At 36.2% G+C, this 21,797-nt stretch overlaps 2 pseudogenes; one reads left to right on the top strand and one right to left on the bottom strand.

Moving 5' to 3' along the window:
* Positions 1-12,197: 12,197 nt before the first annotated feature.
* Positions 12,198-14,041, bottom strand: LOC124974452 (afadin- and alpha-actinin-binding protein-like; annotated as a pseudogene).
* A 72-nt stretch (positions 14,042-14,113) lies between these two features.
* LOC124974451 (BAG family molecular chaperone regulator 1-like) lies at positions 14,114-21,797 on the top strand (annotated as a pseudogene).

Genomic DNA, 21,797 nt, shown 5'->3' with positions numbered 1-21,797 from the left:
ATCAAACATGATGATGGCTACAAACTACTCAGATAAAACTTTGAAAATCACTGACTTGTGTCCACCATCTTGGAGGTTCTATCAGCTGTGATACCTCAACATAGCTCTCCAGTGAGGGTCCTTGACTCATACCCAACCTCTCTACAAGGTTTCTTTGACCTGTGTAGTTCATACATTTGAGGCAACTTTTAAAAATTGGTACATTTCAAACGAAAGACCAGATTCCCTGCTTCTCTTGAAGAATGACCATTGGGCCACACCAGCTCTTCAATGGCAACATTACTTGGGACATAAGTTTCCTTGGTCACTGATATTCTCCCTGGCCTATTCTCACTTAAGTGCCCTGCCTGAGCCCCTATAGGCTGGGAGTTGTCTTCCCCTGCCTGTGGATTATTCCCTGAAAATGTCACAAGGTTGCTGTGGCCACGAGTCAAGAAAAGCACAAGGATATGAAGAATGAGGATGCTGTAACCCACCCAAAGAGGCTCTGCCTGGAAGGTGTTAGGCCCTGCTGGGGACTGAGGTGGGTGACAGAATACCCAGGGAATGGCTGAATGGTAGGATGGCAATCAAGAAGATTTTGCAAAGGATCAACTGGAAGCCCAAAGCATGACCCCATGAAGTTAAAAGGAACCTCTTTGGGAGGCTGTTGATGGTTGGTTCCTGGGCTTGGAATCACATTTGAAAATCTTCCCTGGGGCCTGCAGAACTATCTGGTGGCCACCAAAGGGTGAACCAGCACAGCATTCCCTGGGTCTGGCTTCCTCCTGCAACCTCACTCACCCCAGTGAAGCCAGGTGCCTATCCTGCTTATTAGTGCTTCCAGGCTTGCAGAATTTGAAAACTTCTAATGGAGCAAACTAGCTCAGGCTTGGGAAGTCTGCCTCTTATCAGCTACATGAATGGGTGTGTGTGGATTGACTCTGCCCTACCCCTCCCTAGGCCATAGATGAAGAGGGGGAGGTGGTGAACTAGTACAGAGGTCTGGTAGGTTATACAAATGAATGAAGATGGTTTTAGAGTCATGATGCCTACTTCAGTTTGACTTGACCACCTGAAGACCAGACACAGAGATGTTGTACCTTGTGATGAGAAATATTTGTGCAATCCAGTTGAAAGTGGCAACTTGCTTTGGAAAACAGGATGTCCTGGAGGCTGTGACAAAACAGAGGTCTTCATCAGAAGGTGGTAGCTGCTATTCAGTTGTAGCTGGCTGTTGTGATAGAGAAATGCAGGTCTGACATCATCAGAATTACAGAGAGACCACAAAAAGATTTTGATGTGAGATAGTCCAGATTTTTAAGTTGTTGGCAACTAGTTAAAAATTAACTCTCTAAGCCAAACAAACATCATAGGACCCAGCTTTGGCCCCTATGCCACCATAGATCCCTTGGGGACAGTCCCCACTGGGACCCTGGCTGCTTAGCCATTCAGGTATGCTGGGAGCTGCTGTCATGTGGCAGGATGTGAGGCACACACCCAGAACCCTTGTTCATGATACAAGCTGGGCAGGGTCCTAGGGTTCCTGACAGACATTGACTGTGGGTGGTTTGTTCATGCTATAAACATGAACAAAAAAAATACAAAAAAAATACAAAAAAAAAATGAAGGGTTATGACATACTAAAAGGTTAAGTGATATGTAGTATTAAAATGAGAAGAACATTTAATTGGAAAATACAATTCACATATTCACCTTATGGTTTTCAATTCAATTTTTAAACTGCAAGTAATATATCTGTTTTGCTTGGGTAATTCTGTTTTTCACTCACTCTTTGCAGAAGAAGAGCTTCTAAATGAAAATAAAATAGTTTTTGAAGACAATATGATTAAAATAGCTAGTGAAATGAGTCATTTTAAATAACTTAGTCAGGTGTGATGTTTTCCTTGAGTTAAATACAGCCTTCATTAATGTAAATGTGATATGAAGCCCAGCCCTTTATGACATTTTCATTCTTGGCAGGGAAGATAGAAGTATTGTATTCATTCACTGGGGTTCACAGTAAAGCACCACAGATTGGCTGGCACAAATTTGTCTTGTCAAAAAAGTGAAAGTTAGACATCTACAATCATATTTTTGGTTAGAGACCAAGGTTGGATTTTTCCTAAAGCATCCCTTCCCATCTAGGAGTGAACTATCTTTCCCTGGTATTTTCCCATGGTCTTCCCTCTGTATGTCTGTATGCTAACTTCTCTCTTGAGGACATGAGTAGTATTTGACTAGAGACCTCCCTAATTACCTCATTTAACTTTGTTTCAAAGGTGAATGCTGGGGATTGGACCTCGGAAAACTCTACTACTTAGCTATACCTCCAACCCTTTTTTTTTTGATAAGTTGCCCAGGCTGGCTTCAACTAGAGATCCTTCTGCCTCAGTCTCCTGAGTCACTGCAATTAAAGGCATGTGCGACTGTATCTTGCCACCTTATTTAACATTAAATACTATGAAACACTCTCTCTTCAAATCCAGTCTAAAGTGAGATACTGAGAACCTTTCAATTTATGACTCCTGAGGAGACACAATCCAATTCCTAATAGATGATATGGATATTTTTGGAATATTGACTGTTAATATGGATTCCATGTTGTGTCATTGGAGAAGCAAAGTTTGGACCTTCTAAGGAGCATCTCTTTCCATTAAACCATATGCAGAGAAGATTTGAACTTTATTAGAGAAAGAAAAGTATATCATCAAAGAAAACTGCAAGGTACTAATATCCTGAAGTCTATGTTATTTATTGCATTGCATTCTGTATTTATATAGTGATATCAAGGTTAGCTGTAAATTAACCATGAATATAGAAAAGTTTTCTGGAGTATGCCAAAATAGAGCACTGTTAATCTGGTATTTCAATTCACAAAAACACAATTTATTTGATTTTAGAAAATCCACCCAAAAATAGATGAGTATTCTAATGATGGAGCTTTTTTTTATTTTATTTTTTGTTTTTTTGTTTATTTATTTATTTTTAACATTTACATAGGGTAATGATGTTTATTTTTTTCCCTTCCCCCAACCCCTCCCACCCCTCTTTTCCCTCTATACAGTCCTTTTTTCCTTCATTCTTACCACTCTCCTTAGCCTAACTCTAAACCTAACCCTAAACCTAATGCTAACCCCTCCCAACCCCCATTATATGTCCTCATCTGCTTATCAGCGAGATCATTCATCCTTTAGTTTTTTGAGATTGGCTTATCTCACTTAGCATGATATTCTCCAATTTCGTCCATTTACCTACAAATGCCATAATTTTATCATTCTTCATTGCGGAGTAATATTCCATTGTATAAATATGCGACAGTTTCTTTATCCATTCATCAACTGAAGGGCATCTAGGTTGGTTCCACAATCTGGCTATGGTGAATTGAGCAGCAATGAACATTGATGTGGCTGTATCTCTGTAGTATGCTGATTTTAAGTCCTTTGGGTATAGGCCAAGGAGTGGGATAGCTGGGTCAAATGGTGTTTCCATTCCAAGCTTTCTGAGGAATCTCCACACTGCTTTCCAGAGTGGCTGCACTAATTTGCAACCCCACCAGCAATGTATGAGTGTTCCTTTTTCACCACATCCTCGCCAACACCTATTGTTGCTTGTGTTCTTGATAATCGCCATTCTAATTGGGGTGAGATGAAATCTTAGGGTAGTTTTGATTTGCATTTCCCTTATTACTAGGGATGTTGAACATTTTTTCATATATCTGGTGATTACTTGTACATCTTCTTCTGTGAAGTGTCTGTTCATTTCCTTAGCCCATTTGTTGATTGGATTATTTGTATTCTTCGTGTAGAGTTTTTTGAGTTCTTTAAAGATTCTGGAAATTAGCGCTCTATCTGAGGTATGGTTGGCAAAAATATTCTCCCACTCTGTAGGCTCTCTCTTCACATTTCTGATAGTTTCCTTTGCTGAGAGAAAGCTTTTTAGTTTGACTCTATCCCAGTTGTTGATTCTTGCTTTTATTTCTTGTGCTATGGGAGTCCTGTTAAGGAAGTCTGATCCTAAGCCAACAAGTTGAAGATTTGGACCTACTTTTTCTTCTATAAGATGCAGGATCTCTGGTCTGAATCTGAGGTCCTTGATCCATTTTGAGTTGAGTTTTGTGTAGGGTGAGAGATAGGGGTTTAATTTCATTCTATTGCATATGTTTTTCCAGTTTTCCCAGCACCATTTGTTGAAGAGGCTATCTTTTCTCCATTGCATATTGTTGGAACCTTTGTCTAGTATGAGAAAATTGTATTTATTTCGGTTTGTGTCCATGTCCTCTATTCTGTACCATTGATCTACCTGTCTATTTTGGTACCAATACCATGCCGTTTTTGTTACTATTGCTTTGTAGTAGAGTTGAAGATCTGGTATTGCAATACCCCCTGCTTCGCTCTTGCTACTGAGGATTGCTTTAGCTATTCTAGGTTTTTTTATTCTTCCAGATGAATTTCATAATTGCTTGCTCTATTTCTGCAAGGTACATCATTGGGATTTTAATTGGAATTGCATTGAATCTGTATAGCACTTTAGGTAGTATAGCCATTTTGACAATATTAATTCTGCCTATCCAGGAACATGGGAGATCTTTCCATCTTCTAAGGTTTTCTTTAATTTCTTTCTTTAGTGTTCTGTAGTTCTCATTGTAGAGTTCTTTCACCTCTTTTGTGAGATTGATTCCCAAGTATTTTATTTTTTTCGATGCTATTGTGAATGGGGTAGTTTTCCTAATTTCTCTTTCTGAAGATTCATCACTTATGTATAAAAATGCCTTGGATTTGTGAGCATTGATCTCGTAACTTGCTACATTACTGAATTCACTTATGAGTTCTAAAAGTTTTCTGGTGGAATTTCCAGGTTCCTGTAAATATATAATCATGTCATCAGTGAACAGGGATAGTTTGAGTTCTTCTTTTCCAATTCGTATCCTTTTAATTTCTTTGGTTTGTCTAATTGCTCTGGCTAGAGTCTCAAGGATGATGTTGAATAGAAGCGGTGAAAGAGGGCATCCCTGCCTTGTTCCAGTTTTTAGGGGGAATGCTTTCAGTTTTTCACCATTTAGAATGATATTAGCCATGGGCTTAGCATAGATTGCCTTTATAATGTTTAGGAATGTTCCCACTACCCCAATTTTTTCTAGTGTTTTGAGCATGAAGGGATGCTGTATTTTATCGAATGCTTTTTCTGCATCTATTGAAATAATCATGTGATTCTTAACTTTAAGTCTGTTGATAAGGTGAAGGACATTTATTGATTTCCGAATGTTGAACCAACCTTGCATCCCTGGGATAAAACCCACTTGATCGTGGTGCACTATCTTTTTAATATATATTTGTATGCGATTTGCTAAAATTTTGTTGAGAATTTTTGTGTTGATGTTCATTAAGGATATTGGTCTGAAATTTTCTTTCCTCGATGTGTCTCTGTCTGGTTTAGGTATCAGGGTGATATTGGCTTCATAGAACGAGTTTGGGAGGGTTCCCTCCTCTTCTATTTCATGGAATAGTTTGAGGAGTATTGGAATGAGCTCTTCTTTAAAGGTTTTGTAGAACTCGGCTGAGAACCCATCTGGTCCTGGACTTTTCTTTGTTGGTAGGCTTTTGATGACCTCTTCTATTTCATTGCTTGAAATTGGTTTATTTAAATTGTGTATGTCCTCCTCGTTCAGTTTAGGTAATTCATATGTCTCTAGAGATTTGTTGATGTCTTCGAGGTTTCCTTTTTTGTTGGAGTATAGATTTTCGAAATAGCTTCTAATTATGTTTTGTATTTCACTCGTTTCTGTTGTGATGTTTCCTTTTTCATTCCGAATTTTAGTAATTTGAGTTTTCTCCCTCTTTCTCTTTGTTAGTGTGGCTAAGGGTTTATCAATTTTATTTATTTTTTCAAAGAACCAACTATTTATTTTGTTAATTTTTCCAATTGTTTCTTTTGTTTCGATTTCGTTGATTTCGGCTCTGATTTTAACTATTTCCTGTCTTCTACTACTTTTGGTATTGGTCTGCTCTTCTTTTTCTAGCACTTTGAGCTGTAGTGTTAAGCCGTTTATTTGTTGATTTCTACTTCTTTTTTTGAATGCACCCCATGAAATAAATCTTCCTCTAAGTACTGCTTTCATAGTGTCCCAGACATTTTGATATGATGTGTCTTTGTTCTCATTTACTTCTAAGAGTTTTTTTATTTCCCTCCTGATGTCTTCTGTTATCCATTCATCATATAATAGTGTTTTATTTAATCTCCAGGTATTGGAGAAGTTTCTGTTTTTTATTCTGTCATTTATTTCTAATTTCAATCCATTATGATCTGATAGAGTACAAGGTAGTATCTCTATCTTCTTGTATTTGCTAACAGTAGCTTTGTGGCATAAAATATGGTCTATTTTAGAGAAGGATCCATGTGCTGCTGAGAAGAAAGTGTATTCATTCTTTGTTGGATGGTATATTCTATATATGTCTGTTAAGTCTAAATTGCTGATTGTGTTGTTGAGATCTATAGTTTCTTTATTCTATTTTGTTTGAACGATCTATCCAGTGGTGAAAGAGGTGTGTTAAAATCACCTAGTATTATTGTGTTGTGGTCTATTTGACTTCTGGAATTGAGAAGGATTTGTTTGATGTACATGGATGAGCCAATGTTCGGGGCATAGATATTTATAATTGTTATGTCTTGCTGATTTATGCTTCCCTTAAGCAGCATGTAATGTCCTTCTTTATCCCTTCTGACTAGTTTTGGTTTGAAGTCCACATTATCTGAGATGAGGATGGATACTCCAGCTTTTTTGCTGTGTCCATGTGCATGGTATGTTTTTCCCCATTCTTTCACCTTTAGTCTATGGGTGTCTCTTTCTATGAGATGAGTCTCTTGCAGGCAGCATATTGTTGGATTTTTCTTTTTAATCCAATCTGCCAGTCTGTGTCTTTTGATTGATGAATTCAGGCCATTAACATTCAGGGTTATTATTGTGATATGATTTGTATTCCCAGTCAATTGACTCATATTTGTTTTTGACATGATTTCTTTTCTCCTTTATTTGGCCATTCCTTTAGGCTAGCGCCTCCTGTTGCTGATTTGCATCGTTGTTTTTCATCTCTTCCTCATGGAATATTTTGCTGAGAATGTTCTGTAATGCTGGCTTTCTTTTTGTAAATTCCTTTAGCTTTTGTTTATCATGGAAGGATCTTATTTCATCGTCAAATTTGAAGGTAAGTTTTGCTGGGTTTAAGATTCTTGGTTGGCATCCGTTTTCTTTCAGGGTTTGGTATATGTTGTTCCAGGCCCTTCTGGCTTTTAGGGTCTGGATTGAAAAATCTGCTGATATTCTTAATGGTTTCCCTCTGAATGTAATTTGATTCTTTTCTCTCGCGGCCTTTAAAATTCTGTCTTTATTTTGTATGTTAGGTATTTTCATAATAATGTGCCTTGGTGTGGGTCTGTTGTAATTTTGTATGTTTGGAGTTCTATAAGCCTGTTGTATTTGGTTTTCCATTTCATTCTTCAGATTTGGGAAATTTTCTGTTATTATTTCATTGAATAGATTGTTCATTCCTTTGGTTTGTTTCTCTAAGCCTTCCTCAATCCCAATAATTCTTAAATTTGGCCTTTTCATGATATCCCATAATTCTTGTAGATTCTGTTCATGATTTCTTACCATATTTCTGTTTGGCCAACTTTGTTTTCAAGATTAAGTAATTTGTCTTCAATGTCTGAGGTTCTGTCTTCCAGGTGTTTTTTCCTATTGGTTATGCTTTCTATGGAGTTTTTAACTTGGTTTATTGTTTCCTTCAATTCAAGTATTTCAGTTTGTTTTTTTTTTCAGTATCTCTAACTCTTTTTTGAAATGATCTCTTGCGTCCCTTATTTGGTCTTTTAACTGTTGATTGGTGCGATCATGTAATGCCTGCATTTGCTCTTTCATCTCCTCCTTCAATGCCTGCATTTGCTCTTTCATCTCCTCATTAGCTTCCCTGATCATTTTAATTACGTACATTCTGAACTCCCTTTCTGACATTTCTTCTGCTGTGCTGTCATTGGGTTTTATTGATGTAGTATCTAGGTTTGTTTGGGACATTTTCTTCCCTTGTTTTCTCATATTGGTCAGTTGTCAGTGGGACCCTGAGATATTGCAGTTTTCCACTATTGGCTTATAGTGTCCCGGTAGATTTCCAGTGTATCACCTCCTAGCCTTCAGTAGCCTGATGTCTTGGAGGAATCTGATAAAGCAGCGCATCCGAAGAAAACTGCCCCAGCCCCCTACTGGTTCTACGATTTGGAACTGGCTCTCTGCTGAAATGCTCTCACTGTGGGCCTGCACGTGCAGCTGGCCGTGTGGGAGAAGCCCACTGCCAGAGTGTGGAAGGCTACCTTGGGAAGACTCTAGCTGCCCTGCCCAGCTCCAATAAGCCACCTCTATCTGGGCCTGCCACCCGGGCCGCGCTTTACCCAGTGGGCAGACTCACCAGTGGCTCTATTTCAGTCCGAGTCTCTCAATGCCTCCCCTTCTTAACTCCTGGGTTCTGAGCGACTGGGGGTGCAGTCTCCCTCTAGGCCGCCATCTTGGATCACCCCGTGAAGAGAGCCTGCAGCCGGAGTGGGCAGAGCCACCTGAAGAGGTCTCTGGCTGCCCTGCCCTGATCCCAGAGGCTGCTTGCGGATCGAGGCTCTCCGTTGGTTCGGGGGCTTGTGGCTGGTTCTATGTAGAAAGTCTCTCACTGGGCGGTCAGCTCTGAGAAACTAGCCTTGAACGGTACCTCCCACCGCAGGGGTCCAGACTACTTGGGGAAGTCTCTGGCTGCCCTATCTGGTCCCTGAATCTGCTTGCGTGCCGGAGTACGCTGCGATGTGCTGGCTCCGGGACTCAGAGCTTGTTCTGGTCAGAAAGGCTCTCACTAGCGGGCCAGTTCCGTTCTGAGAACCTGGAGAAGCTGGCTGTGTGGGCGGGGCCCACCGCCGGAGTGCGCAGGGCTGCCTGTGGATGACTTTAGCTGCCCTGACCGGATCTGATTAGCCACCTCTATCTGGGCCTGCCACCTGGGAATGATGGAGCTTTTAATGCAACAGTTGGGCAGTTGGAGACAGGAAAAAACTTTGCACTTGTTAGAAGTATCTACTACTGGATCTTTTAGTGCTCCAAGGAATTGGATGATCTGTGATACAGGGATTAAAGACAGAGATAGAAAGCAAACTTATTTTTGTATAAATTTATGGACAACAATATTTGGGTCCTTAGAGCCAGGGCAAGAATTTATTTTATATTTTACACTTCTTATAGCAGCATGATTTACTGTATTTTAAATTGTTTTCTCCCTTTTTTCCATAGCAAATATATAATAGTGGTTTCCTAGTTACTCTCTTTTGCTTGTCTATTATAAAGTGTCTCTAAGTTCTCAAGTCATAAATACCACAGGTTACTCTGTGTCCTTTATGGAAACCACTGTATTTTCATTTTCTTATCTATTTTCAGTCATTTGTTGAACCTCTATGTCATTTACTGTTTGCAATTTTAACTGTCAACTGTCTATCTTTAATGAAATAGTTTTATATTATACATTTAACTTCATATTAATTTATTTGAATGCTGATAACCTATACTATTTACATATTCTGTTGAATTTTTATATTCTACTGATTTTTATAATAATTCCCCTCTAGGTTGCCAATAAATCTGTAAACTAGTCATTAAGTGACATTTATCAAAATCCTTATTCTGAAGCAAATTTCCACATTATCCTGAAATTTAAGGAAATCTTTAATTAGTGACCTGAATTTGCTATATTCCAAATTTTAAATTTAAATTGTACAGATTCAAAATCTGACCCAGGAAATTTCATGGAATATGCATATTGAAACTCTTCTTTTCCTTTTGCCTTACAGGAAAGGAGAAACACACACACACACACACAAACACACAGACTAATGGATGGTTAGCTCATTTACAGAAGTCAGGGTAAGGGGCAGAACAAAGGAGAAAGATTTATGTTTTTATTTCCTTTTAGTTATTAGAATAAAACAAATACAAGGAGTGAGACAACTTAAGAAGCCTAGGTTTAAATGTGTTTGAACAAATGTAAAGTCTTTTAAATTTCCCTTTAATCTGGTTAGAGCATCTTTAATATAGACTATCACTAGAGAGAATAGAAAAGAACATATCTTTAATTTTGAGGCCTCAAGATGCAAATCTAAGAAAGTTGATCATTGATTCTTTATATTTGTTATCTTCTCCAGTTGTTTGAAATGCTTTTGCAAATATGCACATCTGTCAACTTTGTCATTCTATATATCTTTGTGAATATTTAGGTGATATATCAACATAAATGAGAAAGTTAAGCTTTTGTGAGAATTCTTTTGGAAGAAATACCAGCTTTCTTTTTAAGTGTTTTCATTAGTGCATTACAATTATTCATAATAGTGGGATTCATTGCAACATAGTCACATGTGCTCATTACATTACTTATTTCTCAGAATCTCCCCATTCCACCTTTCCTCCCTCCCCCTCTTCCCAGTCCTCTCCTTTTCTGGTCCTCCTTTTTTCATTTTTATGAATGTTCTTTTCATTAGTACATTATAGTTATATATAAAAGTGAGACTCATTGTGATAATTGTATCTTTCTTGTAGATGAAGTCATGAACACATAAGATGGAAACTATTAAATTATAGCATGAATGTTTAATACATCTGTTTCCTGCCTAAGCAGAGACAACAGATAATGTTAAAATTAAAATCTCACCTATTATTGATTGTAAAATACAGAATAAGAAAAGCAGTCCTATTTTGTGATTTCTTCTTTTTTATCAGAGAATATCCTAAGTTTTGATAGAAACACAATGCAAAATGTGAGAAATTTTCTTTGTGTGAATTAACATCAGATGAATGAATTTAAAATGAGTCATTTGGGCTAGCATGAATTTGAGGCTCATCAAGTCTATGTTTTCGCCTATTCCCTCACCAACACAAAAGGGAAAACATAATTAAATGTTAATACAATTTCACATAACCAAATAATAAGTAATAACTGACACAGCCAAGAAAACATGATGACTACATATAATTCATTTTAGATGATATCCTAGAACACAAAATGAAAGTTAAATGAAGAAAAAAACCTAAAGAATTTTTAGCAAGTTAAATACTTCATTAATCATAACATATCATATAAGTTCACTAGTTATAACAAATGTACCATACTTACATAGTACTGCTAATAATAGGGAAAAATCAAGAAGGAAGATATGAAAACTTCAAATTATCCTTTCTGTTTTTTTCTCTGTGAATGTAGATTATTCTACATAAAAGTTTGTTTTACCAAAAGGAAGAGTACAGATATTAATAAAAAAACAGACTAATCTCAAATTTTGTTCTTCTGATCCAAACATCTAATTAATTTATGCAAAAACCTATTTGCTTATGAATCCTGGATAAAATCTATTTAAGAAACAGAACATCAATACATCAGAGCTCAAATTGTTTTGTGAAACTGAAGCAGATTTTGAAGATGAAACAAAAAGACTCACAGATACCTTTTATCCCTATGACTCTTTTTTTCAGATTTTTGAATATTTATTGCCCATATGGATTTAAAAAAAATTTTAAATGCAATGTGGCAATGGTCCTAACACACCTGTAAACAAAATACAACTGAAAATCTTGCTATACTCATGGTTGTGTAGAAGTTTTTGAGTCTTAAAGTCTCTTAACATAATCATGTATATCTATGTACAAAACATACATAAATTTCATTTTATTTAAAACATATGAAAGAGGTAATTTCAAAATCACACTAAACATAATAAATATAGAACCTGTTTTGTTAAAAATCTACAGTATACATTCAAGTAAAGATTAAACTTCCAATGCCAACTATGTGTGGGACAAAAATTAAACATTTACAATAATCAGTTTTCTGAAAGTGCTATTTTTAATACCTATAAAGAGGAAACTTATTCTAGTGCTTTTGTTTCCATCCAAACATCTATACATTCCTTTATTCACAGAACCAGAGGTTTCTATTCCTAAAAATACATATGCAAAACTTTTATATTCTTTTAAATGATTTAGCATTTATTTAGCATTTAGCATCTCTTTGGGGAAAGACAGGGAAGTCCAAACAAACAACTCAGACCATCCTGAATTATTAAAGATGACTGATTTTATGACATACCCTGTTTCAAATTAAATGTGAAATCTGATGAATCTTAATGAAAAAAAAATCCCATCCACACGTCTAAGATAAGTTATCTTTTTCTACATGAAAATTTGTATAGGTCAAGGAGCATCCACTGTAGCAACTTTCCTGTGAGCTGGGTCTTGATGCCACACTCCACTTCTGATTTATACATTCTCTTCCAACCTGATTTGGTGTAGTTTCTTCAGGAGTTATATTCAGTACATTGATTGAACTATGTTCAGATACACAGGAACATGTTAGGCAAGAGTCTGAAGTAGAAGGTGAAGCAGGAAGAGATTTAGTCAGTTTAGACATGCAAACTGGAGACCTATTAGATATACTGTGAGGCTTCTTTTGCTGTGTCCTTGAGTGCACTGTAAGATTGTCCCATTCAGAACTTCCTGAGAAGGCACTAAAAAGTTTCACATTTTCTGAGTTCTGGTGGTCAAATGTAGTCATATTTGAAAACTGCAGCTTTAGCCAACTGGCTCTTTCTTCTTCAAAAAACTTTCTCTCCAATCCTAGGCGAATAGCAACCTCTGTAAAGCTTTGTCTTTCTTTCTCAAAATTATTTTTTTTGCTTTTTAAAAAGGAACCATTTTTCTTTGAGGCATTCCTTTTCTTCCAACAAATAACAATCTCATAATAGTGAAGTGATATCATCATCACATGCAGTAGTGAGCTGCTGCTGTCAAAGTTGCTGCTGTGTTTTAATCATTTCTTTACATTGCTGAATTTCTAACTCCAGTTTCTCAGTTTCTTGTTCATGGACTTGTCATGATATCACATCTTCATCATTAAAACCTTCTAAGTGTACCTTTGAAACTTGGTTATCAAGTTTTTCTACATGACTTTTCAAAATTCTCCACTGTTTTTGGATGCTGTTTGTAAGCTGCTTTCTCACATTTTCACAGGAAAGGTCCCACATACTCTCTTTGGTTAGTTCTCCAGCATCTTTTTCAACATCAGAGGTAACTGTTCCTGTGCTATCATCTGCTCTTTCTCTAGGTCTCTTCTTTTGGGGAGAAAGAAGAGAAATCATTTCCTTTTTCATGTGCTGAAGAACCTTCTTAAGTTCAGCATTTTCCATTAGGATTTGTTTCTGATGATATTCATAATCATTCAAAAGAATTTTATACATTTCATCTTCATTCCTGGCTTCTGTTTTATGGGTTCTCCAGGAGCCTATTTTTCCATCAGCTCCCCCTGCATAATTTAAAATGTCCGTGCTTATTTTTTTATCCTTCTTGTTCATAACAAGTTGATGCAAACATTCCTTTAGTTTATTATATTCATGCTCTTTTCTCTTCATATCATGATTATACTGAGTAACTTGACTTGCAATGATATTTTGTAATTTTTGTACCTCATCTTTCTCATTTTTCAGGAGCTGATGCAAATTCCTGTTCTTGAATTGCAACTGTCTGTCTCTCTCCTGAAGCTCAATCATTTTGCACTTGCAAGTTTCCGGGTTCCTTAAGTTTTGCATAGCAGTTTTGTAGGTGGTCCATATCACTTCCCAGTTTCAGATTCTTTGTTTCCACATTTTCCTGAGCTAGAACGTTCTTCCACTGAAGTACAAGTAGCTGATTCATACAATTTAAAACAGCAACTATATTTAATTTTCTCTTTGTCTCTTTACTTTTGGATTCTTCATATAATGAGGGAAAACCAAAAGTAGTCAATTCGTGATCAAGATATGAAATACTTTGTTCAATATTCTCTTCTGTGCAGAAGGCACTGAAAAACCTGTGCACATTTTTTGATAAAGGTATTGAAAAACATAGCACTTGCTGTGAGTATAGACTTGATGGAGACATCTTTGTTTCTGAGGTATATTGAGAGATATTTTTACTTTCTGCAGAAAGACCTGGATCTGTAATTGTCATGCAATCTCCCATAGCAATTTCCAGAGCCTAAGCATGTTTAATGGAGTTTTGCTTTTGTTTATTGATTGGCTGTCTTCTGGAAGCATGGCTACTGAAGTGAATTGTCATTGACTTATGGAATGAATATAAAATTAGTCCCAGAACAACGGTAGAAATAATGTCAAAATATATTTGTAGAGATAATAGATAACATTAAAAAATGGGAAACTAAAATAAGTTATACCTTCAAGAACAAGTACAAAACTCAAGAGAAAGGGGTAAAAAATGAAGAAAAACAAGGTTGAACACAAAATAGAAAATCTGTTGAAAAATGAAGATAAATATAATCAATAACTGGTACCAAAAATTTATAAATTAACTTAATTTATTTGAACATATTTGGAGTTTCCAGTGTGGAGGTCTTGAATGCCTTTTGGCTAAATTTATTCCTATGTTCTATCCAATGGCTTATATTTCAGAAATAATACTCTTCAAATATACAGCTTGCCTGTACATATTTATATATACATTTGCCATTTATTTCATTTGCATAGAGCAGAGTTATGTATCCCATCATTTCTTTATGTTTCTCTTAAATCTGTCAATAGTACATTTACCATTCACTGTATGTGAGTTTTGCAAAACTCTTATTAGATTTGTTCTTAGGATTTTATCAATGTTTTCTCATACTTTGACATAATTACTTTAAAATTATATTTTCTAATTGTTTAATAATATCACATGGGACTGTTTTGTTCTTGTATAATTTTGCAATACTCATAAAGTTTCTTACCAATTCTAATGGTATATCTGTAGACTTCTCTGTGTCTTCCACCCAAGAAGTCATATCAATAATGGATGATGATATTATATTTCTGAATGTCAACTATTATTATAAGTATCATTAATTTATTTTGTTTCATTTTACTGAATATGTTCTAGAGAATTCATAAATGTAATAGATTTCAATATTACATTGTCAAACAGTATTTGACAAGGAGAAATGATATTTTGCTCTGTCATCTAGGTATAGGCAAACTGCTGTGAAAATAGAACTGAAGATAGAGTGGAGTTAAGGGATATATGCAAAAATGAAGGGCATTTCTCATAGATGAAAGAAAACTACATCTACGAACAATACAGAGAGCATGATAAAGTGTCAGTCTCAGTTCTTGAGAGTGATGTGGATTCATGTTGCCACCCAGAATCAGGTTATCATGGGAGGAAAATGTGTCAAAATCAACACTCACAGTCTTCATAACATTAAGTGATCTGAAGAAAGACTCTAAAGTCTTCTGTTGGTTATTAAACACATAGAAATAACCCTGGAAGTTTCAGAAAATCATAGATCATAATGTAAAAATTATCCAGAATTTCAGCACTCTGAAATAACTAATTTCACATTTTGGTTTATTACTTTTCCATTTTCATCAATACTCTGTACTTTGCAGAGTATCACATTAGGGGACAAAGTGTCAGGTTGCTACAACATAGGTGGTGCTGAGATTAGTCATTTGTTCAAGGTGGTCTCTCTCAGACCTCTTTATTGTTAAACATTGAAAAATTGTAATTCATTTTAAAACATTCAAGTGTTTCAAAGTAAAATTGGGGTAATATGCCACAAATGCATATTTTCATACTTGCTTTTCCCAGGAAACTGATTTTTAAAACCCTGTATTATTATTATAAGTTCACTTTAGATGATTTTCTTAAAAGCGAAGTCACTTTTCTATATGTGATATGCTTTTATTATACATTAAAAGCCAAATGCAGCCTCTCAACATGGAAGAAATTTGTTTATGTTTTAAAATAATATTCCACATGTGTCATCCAGGAGTCATCAGCAGCTGACATACACCCATGGGACTATAATCAATGAAGGACCTCAAGAACTGCAAAGTGAAATCTTTCCTCACATTTGTGTCCAGATTTTCCTTCCCATGGTTTGGTCCCAGCAAATGCCTGAATGCATAAGTTGTATTAATTTGGGCCTTGTATCAGGGCTCCCCCAAAGTTTGAATTTGCTTTAAGGACATCCTGAAACCTTCCTAAAACTTCCTTGTAAGATGCTTTCCCCCAGTTTTTCAACTTTCCTCAAGGTCAGGCTTCTATTGTCTTCTTGTAAGTACACATCTTGATCCTGCACTCTTGTCATTTTCACTCAAACAAGGTTTTTTCACTAATAAAATCTTTAAACATTTAATACTGCTTGGGTGTGTGCTTCTCCGAGTATGTAGGCCTTGCAGCGATGGATAGTTGGTTCTGCCCTCCTCACTGAGTTCCCTAGCTGGTTTTGCTTACCCTTCACACTCTTATCAAAATGTTTATACACATTCAGGAGAAAAGATGAAAAAGTAAAATTTATTCCTTCATTTTAAGAACTATTTTTTATTTGTTCTAATTAGTTATACATCACAATAGAATGCATTTTGACACATCATACATAAGTAGAGTGTATCTTCTCATTTTTCTGGTTGTACCTGATACAGAATTATACCAATCATGTAATCAATCATATATGCACATTTGGTAATGATCTCTGATTCACTCTATGATCCTTCCTACCCTCACAGTCCCTCTCCTCCCTTCACTCTCCTCTGTCTAATCCAAAGTGCCTCTATTCTGCACTAGCCTCCACCCAGTTATTGTGAATTAGCATCCGCATAACAGAGAAAACATTCAGCCTTTGGTTCTTTGGAATTAGCTCATTTTGCTTAGCATGATATTCTATAGTTCCATCCATTTACTGGCAAATGTCTTAATTTCATTCTTCCTTAAGACTGAGTAATACTCCATTGTGTAAATGCACCACATTTTCTTTATCCATTCATCTGTTGAAGGGCACCTAGGTTGGCTTCATAGTTAAGCTATTGTGGATTGAGCTGCTATAAACATTGATGTGGATGTGTCACTATAGTATGCTGATTTTAAGTCACTGGGTGTAAACTGAGGAATGGGATAGCTGGGTCAAATGGTGTTTCCATTCCCCATTTTCCTAGAAATCTTCACACTGCTTTCCAGGGTGGTTGCACCAATTTGCAGTCCCACCATCAATGCATGAGAGTACCTTTTCCCCATGTCATCACCAACATTTGTTGTTGCTTGTATTGCTGATAATTGCCATCCTGACTGGAGTGACATGAAATCTCACTGTAGTTTTAATTTGCATTTCCCTAATTGCTAGAGATGTTGAACAATTTTTCACATATTTGTTGACTGAATATTTCTTCCTCTGCAAAGTGTTCAGTTCCTGTGCCCATTTATTGAGTGGGTTATTTGTTGTTTGGGTGTTAAGTTTTTTGAGTTCTTTATGTTTCTGGAGATTATTAATGCTCTATCTGAGGTGCATATGGTAAAGATTTTCTCACATTCTTAGACTCTTCTTCATGTTCTTGATTGTTTCCTTTTCTGTGAAGAAACTTTTTAGTTTGATTCCTAATCTGACATGATAGAAATTTGGGTCTACTTTTTCTTCTATCAGGCACAGGGTCAAAATTTATGACTTCTAAAGGCACAGCAGGAAGGATCTCTCTTCCCTTACACTCATGTAGCCTTACATGGTTTTGATTTGTTTGTTTTGTTTTGTTTTTTCTTTCTGTCTTTTTGAGGCAATTGAAAAAAAAATACTGGAAAAGTTTCTAAACATCAAAGAAATAAAGCTCAGATTGGTCTCAAAGGGAAAAAGAGCTAAAGTGTATAAGATGTGAATGAAAGAAAGTAAAAAAGGAAACTTCCATCTGGAGTAATAATTAAAAACTAGCAAGATAAATCAAGTTCATTTTTAAAAAATACAAGTCCATATAATTGAATGGTATTTCATTACACACAGGTGACTTACAATCTTACAGAAATTCATTCAAGATAACTTATGACTTTTAAATCATTTAATATTGTTAATTAATGAGTAGATGGGGAAAATATACTAAAGCACAATGGGATATTTGTGAATGCCTAGAGTATAGAAAAAGGTGCTCTTTTTACCTCTTTCTAACAGTCATTGACAGTGGTCTGCAAGTGGAAAACAATCTACATGAGAACATTAGGCCAATCACATAATCACATCAGCAAATGACAGAACAATACATGTAATCTAATAAAATTACTACAATTATTATACATGAAGTAACATCAATTATAAATGCCAAATATAAATACATTAATGCATCAATACATTAACATAAAAGCATTAAATAAGTTTACTTAAGATTTAGGACTATTACATGTATATGATATTAAGAAATAAGAGTAATATCACCAATAATAAAAAATAAATACTGTTAATATGATGTTGAAATTAATCTAACAAATTAAATATAATATAATTAAATGGTGTTTTCAAATTAATTTATCATATTACCACATATTTATTCATTTTTAGAAATATATATGAAGTGAAAACCACCAATAAACTCTAAAAATATTAAGCAATATAATTCTAGCAATCCATACTTATAAAACTGAAAACTCTTTTGCTTGTCAGTTTTCTCTGGTGCATCTCTGCTTAATAGCTTAAAGTGGACTTAAGGTTTGTTCCTTGATGGCCTTCTCTCTCCATTCTCTCTTCCCTTATAGCTTAACTAGTTACATGGCATGAATACCAAAGTCATATATCAAAATCCAGGAACAAAGACCTGGAACAAAGGCCTGGAATCTCCCTGGAAAGTCTCCAGTCTACTTTGGGACCCTGAAGGAACTTGAGTCTGAGGTCCTCAGATGATCTCAGCTACAATCAAAGAACCCATTCAAGAAATATTGAGCTTGTGTCTGCTGCTGTTTTCACCTTTTTGCTTTTCTACCTTTGTGTTCCATCCAGGTCCCCAAACTGTTGAACTGTGCTGCCCACATTTAGAGGCAATCTCTCCCTCAGTTTGTTTTCCCATAAGTGAATCCTAGAGACACCCTCATAGACATACCCAGAACATACCCAGAAGCCTCTTAATCTAAGGCTTCTCTTAATACAATCAAGTCAACAATTCACACCCACATCCTAAAAATGTCCATGCTCACCTTTAAATGTAATCTACCCTCACCCATTCCAACATGGGGAAAAATAATTGTATCTTTACTTTTGAGGAGTAAAGCATACCATGCTGGCTCAATAATTTTCTCTAAAATCTATACTATGGCTTCTCAAACTTCATTTTGTTTATGAATCACTGGAGGACCTTGTTATAATGCAGACTCAACTTCAGTAGAACTGCGATGGGGTCAAGAGTCTGAATTTCTCTGTTACCCAAGTGATACTCATAATGCTGATTTGTGAACCAAACTTTGAGTATCAAACATATATGGTTATGCCTATTAAGCAAAAATGTGACACCAAATCAAATTCTAGTTCAGTGTATTTCTTTAACAGATGATAATGTTGGATTACCTACATTATATGTTACTTATACCAACCTTGGAATTGTAAGGATGCACTAAAACCTAAATTTCAAAAGAAAATCACTGAAGTATTTCAATAGAAAATGTAAGAATGAATTACTACAGAAATGTGTATCATGCTAATATCACTGAGTTTATTCAGGAATATTCAGCAATTAATAACAGAATGATAGTGACCCATGTTATATTTTTTCTAATAGCTTGAAAGGTTAATTGGTTATTAGATTCTTAATCATATGCTCAGAGAAAGGAGTCATTTTGTGCTTTTATATTTCAAAGAGGAAAGCATTTTGACTTTGGGTGTTTTAAATTTTTTACATGTGATAAGCTCAGAATTTTGAAGAGGATCTAAGTAACAGTAATATGTATACAATTTCTATTCCAAAATTATATATGAGAATAATCAACCTACAGAAGAAAGTTTTCTGTGGAGTATACATTGTAGAAAGATTATTTTGCTAACATTGGGGTTCTGACATATAATATTCTTTATTCCTAGTCCCCATTTATATGATGTATGTGTTAGTTTATTGTATTTAGAGGAAAGAGAAGGGTCTATTGTGTGTAGATAAAGCATATGCCAAAAGTATTAAAATGAATATTAATGAATATTTAAAAATATATTTTTACAAATGAACTCCTATCTTTTAAGTGATACATTTTTATTGCTTATTTTTATTTTTTAATGTATTCTAATTAGTTATACAGGACAGTACAGTGCATGTTGACACATTGTACACATTATACAAATTCTCTTTCCTCTGGCTTAGAGTCACACTGGTACTGTAATCATACATAAATATAGGATAATAATGCCTCTCTCATTCCACCATCCTTCTCACCCAGATATTATGCCCTCCCCTCTCCTGACTCCCTTCTGCCCAATTCAGAGTTCCTCCATTCTTCCCTTCCTCCCTGTCCCCCATTATGGATCAGTATCTGCTTATCAGAGAAAACATTCAACCTTTGTTTTTAGGGTTTGGCTTATTTTACTTAGCATGTTATTCTCCAGCTCCACCCATTTACTGGCAAATGCCATAATTTCATTCTTAAGACTGAGTAATGCTCTATTGTGCATATGTACCACATTTTCTTTATCTATTAATCTGTTGAAGGGCAAGTACATTGGTTCCATAGTATAGTTATTGTGAATTGATCTTTTATGAATATTATTGTGGTTGTGTCACTGCGGTATGCTTATTTTAAGTCCTTTAGGTATAGACAAAGGAGTGGGCTAGCTGGGTCAAATAGTAGTTACATTCCAAGTTTTCTGAGGAATCTTCATACTGTTTTCCAGAGTGGTTGAACCAATTTGCATTCCCACCAGCAATTTATGAGTGTACTTTTTTCCCCACATCCTCGCCAACACTTATTTTTGCTTATGTTCTTGAAAATTGCCATTGTGACTGGAAAGAAAATATTCTTAATCTTCAAACTAGGGGGGCAGTCAACAAGTGCAGGCCTGGTGGAGTAGGGCAGCAAGCAGAAGCTATGAGGTGACCTGGAGTACCTGACCACCCACGGTGCACCCCTCAGTCTGGTGGGCAGTTGTACCACTTGGGATCCCAGTCCCACGGCAACCTACCTTGCTCTCAGTGTCCATCTTTCTGGAGTGCAGCCAGCAGATATGACCAATCCACCAGGTGCGCTGTTGCTTGCAGGTCCAGGATGAAGAAGGCACATCCCAGACCAACCGAAGCAAGAAGGTGAACCAGGCCCTGCAGTATCCTGGGGGGCAAGGAGGTGACCCAGGAAGAGGAGGAGGCTCTGATAGAACCCAGGAAATAGCAGCAGCTGAGCTCAGCATGACCATCTCCCACAACCCTGAGAAACGACCTTCATGTTGCCCCACAGCACGGCAGCAGTGAACATGTTGTCCAGGACCTGGTCCTAGTTGTTGAAAAGGCCATAGGGGTTCCACTAGATTTTAAGAAACTCATATTTAAGGGAAACTCTTTGAAGGAAATGGAAACACCATTTTCAGCACTTGGAATACAAAATGATTTGCAGGTCATGTTATTTGGAATAAAGAACAGTCCAGAGGAAGAGGCTAAACTAAAGAAATTGAAAGATTTGAAGAAGTCAGCAGAGAAGAGAGCTGACCACCTGGAAGATTTGAATCAAGAACTTACTGGAGCCCAGCAGGGTTTTCTGGCCAAGGATTTGTGAGCTGAAGTTCTCTGCAAACTTGATAGGTAGTAAAAGGCACAATTGAGCAGTTTATGAAGATCTTAGAGGAGATTGACATGATGATCCTACCAGAAAATTTCAAGGACAGTAGACTAAAAAGAAGGATTTGGTGACAAAAGTTGAGGCATTCCCAGCTGAGTGTGACAGAGTGGAGCAGAGCATCTGTGGGAAGACTCAGGGGCTGCCAGCTACAAACTTGGCCCTTGCTGAGTGA

The sequence above is a fragment of the Sciurus carolinensis genome, unplaced genomic scaffold (assembly GCF_902686445.1).
Source record: "Sciurus carolinensis unplaced genomic scaffold, mSciCar1.2, whole genome shotgun sequence".
NCBI classification, from domain to species: Eukaryota; Metazoa; Chordata; class Mammalia; order Rodentia; family Sciuridae; genus Sciurus; species Sciurus carolinensis.
Note: the sequence above shows the minus strand (reverse complement) of the source record. Positions and strands in the feature narration are given on the sequence as shown.